Source organism: Corvus moneduloides, chromosome 1 (assembly GCF_009650955.1).
Source record: "Corvus moneduloides isolate bCorMon1 chromosome 1, bCorMon1.pri, whole genome shotgun sequence".
Lineage (NCBI taxonomy): Eukaryota > Metazoa > Chordata > Aves > Passeriformes > Corvidae > Corvus > Corvus moneduloides.
The window spans coordinates 110,118,960-110,123,503 of NC_045476.1; positions in this window are offsets into that span (position 1 = coordinate 110,118,960).

Genomic DNA, 4,544 nt, shown 5'->3' on the forward strand with positions numbered 1-4,544 from the left:
AAGCCTGATCCACCCCTCGCTCTGGTCAATGGCAAGACCCCAGCCAAGCTCCCTGAGAGCTGGACCCGGCCCTCAAGCTCTGGCTGCAGCAACGGCACCATGAAATTTGTGGTTGTAGTAAAGTAATTCTACACAGAGAAGTTCCTCTTTGCCTCTGAACAATCAAATCACAAGCACATTTTAAATGCCAGAAGCGAGTGGGGAAACAAGAAGGAGGGAGCTTATTTTATGAAAAGCCATTTGCTGTTTGAGGTCTTTACATCTTTTTTTGATTTTTTTTTTGTCTGGGATGGCCCAAGCTCTGCAGGGTCTACTCTTACATTGTTTTATATCTTTATTTCCACCTACTTCTTAAACCATTCTAGGAAAACTAAAAAAAACCTTATTCAGATAACCAACTTCATTTTTGTGAAACCAGCAAGTCTATTCTAGCAGATGGGCTCTCTGTTTTTATGTGCATGCACATCTCTTTGGGCATCTGAAAAAAAAGAGAGAAAAGAGCCTACCGACAGTGGCCACAAAAACTTCATTTTACTATGCTTGGTCTATGTTTTCTATGTTTGTTACCAGGTAGCAGGACTTCAACATGTGCATTGTGTCTTTGATGACCAAAAGAAATTCATTTCCAAAATATACGTCTCAGACTAGTTACCTACCTAAACATGGAAAAGCAATAAAGGATAGACCTCTGTGGTAATCTGCACCATCTCAGAGCCTTAGTTTTCAGGACAGCATTACCACAGGTACATGTTTGACAAAACCAAACACAAATCCAGCACCCCTTAAAAAAATCATAAAATTCCACTGGCTTCAGTAGCTGCACTGAAGAGCAAATCTCTTTTAGGGGAAGGTGAATTAGTCTGCACAATTTGGGAGCCAAACTTGTAGAAAATATTGCCAGAGGTTCTCTCAATTACTCCTTTAAATAGAGAATACAAAAAAAATCAGTAGGTTAAACACCTTATTCTAGATACATAAAACTGATAGAGGAAGTAATGGATAAACCCCATTATTGCTGTATCCCATAAACTATGGAGTTTTCGTCCAGATTGAAAGGAGAAACAAACCATTTGCCATTTCTTTTACATGGTCAAACAGATTAACTTCTCCTTCAAGCAGATGAAGCCAAAATAAGAAGCCACATAGTGAATATTTCTCTGTATCAAAGAGACTCCAGGCTCATCTTGTGGATTCTAACTCAAGCTAGATGTGTAGAAAAACTTCTCTCTACTTATTTTGATCAATTTGCCATGGGCAATTCACAAACAGAAATCTGACAGACGCTTGATTCTTTGCGAATTAGTCACTCCACTCCTTTCCAATAAATCTTTACGTCCCTTCTTTTTAAAAACATAATATAGCCATTAGCGAATCATAGCTGTGCTGCCCCATCCTATTCTTCTCCATAGCATAAAGTGTCCCACACACTCACTGCCTCCATTCTTTCCCATCCTCTCCCTCTTTTAAGCATCTTTCACCACCAGATTGGCATTGGCAGCCAGCCAACCAGTCGGCATTTTACCTAGACAAGTGCTATGCTGATTTGCCTAGATCTTTGAAGTGTCACACAACAAGTCCAACAAGTTAGTTTTCCTCCTATTTTAATACTTTTTGCAGAGGGCCTCAGCCACAAAGTACATTTCCCATCAGGTTTGGGGTTTGGGTTTTTTTGTTTCTAAACAGTTCCTTTCTGTGCAAACTTCTGCTGACAACTTCCTTTTTGAAATGCTTTGACCTCTATGGTATTTTTGAGAATATGCATGAGAGATGCCTTTGTGAATGATATTACATTATACTTAAATTAGATATACACCCCAGGAACCCCAGTTCAGAAAGTCATGGTTGGATTGGTTAATGCCATTTTTAATGAGTACTGATGTGACATGCTGCCTAGATCAAAGTGCAAGGAGCTGTTATTTGTCACTGTTTCCCATTACAGCACATTTGGAAGTGGGACACGGTAATGAAACAAGTAGGACTGGGTATATTTTTTTTTAAATAACATGCATCAGGCTGATAAAACACATAGCCTTAAAATGACAAAAAATAAGAAAAAAAATAAATACAAGAAAAAAAAGTATAGTTTGTGCTGGTTTTTGCATGTTCTCCCATATCTGAACCCACTGGGTATTGATTTCATTTTATTTCATTACCACATCTGAAGCTTCACTGATAGTAAATCACAAGCAGAGCCTAATTTACAGAGTTGTCCAATGGAGCAGTAAAGGCATTGCCCCTTCCTCTTATGAAAACTGCTTGTGATGCTGCCATGGGGGGCTGTCACTTCCCAGGGGAGAAACCATGACCTTCTGGGATAACTGCCTTTTGGAAGAAATAATTTTTTGCAGGCGATTCTCAGCCTCATCTTTTTGCAGATTATTATGCTGCTCTATCTGGGGATGGTAAAACAGGTTTTGCCTATAAGAAGCCTCTCCTTTTGGATGTTGCTGCTTTTACACAATTACACTTCCAAACTCCTAATCCTTCACAGTGACACTGGCCTGCCTTTTATATTCAGGTAAATAGCAGGAGAGTTCCTACATGCCATATTACCCATGTGCATGTCAAACACCTGAGACCCTTCAGGCTGGCTTCTTCCACCAGGCAGGACTCCTTAGTAATAACCTGGTGCTCACAGCCAACAACAGGGTAATCTGCTTTCCCCCACACACTGTCTTTCCCTTCTCCTTGTAACGCCCATTTGCACACCCAGCATTATGCTACTGATAACCCCAACAGGGACTTCTCTTAGGGGAGGCAATCAGCATGCACAGATCTGAAGTACATCACAGGTGCTCAAGATTCAGAAATGCAGATGCTTGTACTGTATTTTGAGTGGATATTGTTGTTTTCCTCGCTCACTGCATCTGACTCACTTACTGAACCTGCAGATAAACTACTTGGGTGTCTCTGCCATTGTGGGATTGTTAAAAGTGGCAATTTGATCTGGATTTTGATCTGGCAATTTGAATTTTGATCTGGATACACAACGCTTTTTCCAAATGCACTGCGTCTACAGCATGAATCACCTCCCTTCACACGCTCGCCTGACAAACACCTCTGTGGCAACTACAGGAGAAGACAATGAGCAACCAATGTGGGGTAAAGGCATTTTTACAGCCTTAGCCAGCATTACTTGATCATGTTCATAGACGCCTGCTTCTTGAAGGACGTTGCTTTTCTCTGTCCATGTCTATCCAGGTCATTGAAAGGATTTTTGATCACTACAGGCTTGTACAGACCGCCACCAAGTGCTCTGGAAACCATCTTTTCTGGCTGGAAGGACATTTGTGTGAAGGCGCAACCATAACCCTGGGAATCGAAGGCACTGGAGCACTAACTCTGACTCACCACTTACGTGCTTCTGTCTCAGTTTCCTCCCTATATAACTGAGGAAGATTAAGCTTATTCTTCCCTCTCAAGGGACTTGGAAGGAATCAATGTTGTTTGTATTTCTTTTTAAGCATGCAGCGTGTAAACACTTTAGCTCAGTTAAGCTGTTCAAAACACAGTTATGTTGATTTTCTCAACATTTCCTCCAATTTGTTACACATTCTTTGCCATGAGGCCCTACAGCTGAGCCCACAAAGACCAAACACAAACTGGAAAATATGATGTCCCTATCCAGAGGACATCACAAATTAAAAGTCCCATGATTAAACTCAGGCACAAGTCACTCACAGGTACACTAAGTCTGTGCGTGTTTGCAAGGCCAGGGCCGAAGGCTAGAGAAAAAAGCAAAACTAATCAACAGACATGGGGGAATGCGTGCAGGAGAGCGCAGCACCAAAGACATCGTTGACACGCATTTTTAGCTTGTAAAATGCCGGATTTACATGGAAAGCGGTAACCACACAAAGGTTTCTTTTCGAGGAGAGGACGCACACCAACTTTCCTCCTCTTCAGCTTATGGCCGCGACGGCAAAGTCCCACTTCGCACCCCCAGCGAAGCGGGATCCCGGCCCCGGGGGCCGCAGCCCAGCCGGCACCTCCCTGCCCGCAGCCGCGGAAGGACGGACCACCCCCGCACGCTCTCCCACGCGATCTCCAGCCCGCCACGTGCACATCCCACCCGCCGCCCGACGGCAAACCCCCGGGATGCCCGGTGCCCACACAGCGCGACGCCCGCTCTGTCCCGCTCCCGCCCCGCAGATCCGCCCGGCGGGTCCCGAGCGCCCCTTCCCCAGCCGTGGGAGCGCTGCCCGGCGCTGCCGCCAGCCCGGAAGCCGCCCCCTCCCCGCCCCGGGAGAAGTCCCCACCTCCCGACCACTCCTCCTCCTCCTGCTGGAAGGGGAAATATGAAGCGGAGCCGTCCCCCGCGCTGCGCGGAGACGAGCGGGGGACGCGGCAGAGGCGCGGGCATCCTCGGGCACCGAGCGGCGGCGGCCGAGCCGGAGCCCTGCCGGGTCGGCGGCGCGCGGGGCGGGAGCCCTGAGGAGCGGCGGCGGCGCCGGCCCCGGAGGTGCCCGCGGGCCCCCGGCCCCGCCAGCCGCCTGCCCCCCAGCGCCGGGCCGTGGGCTGCCCGCGGTGGCGCTGAGGCGCGG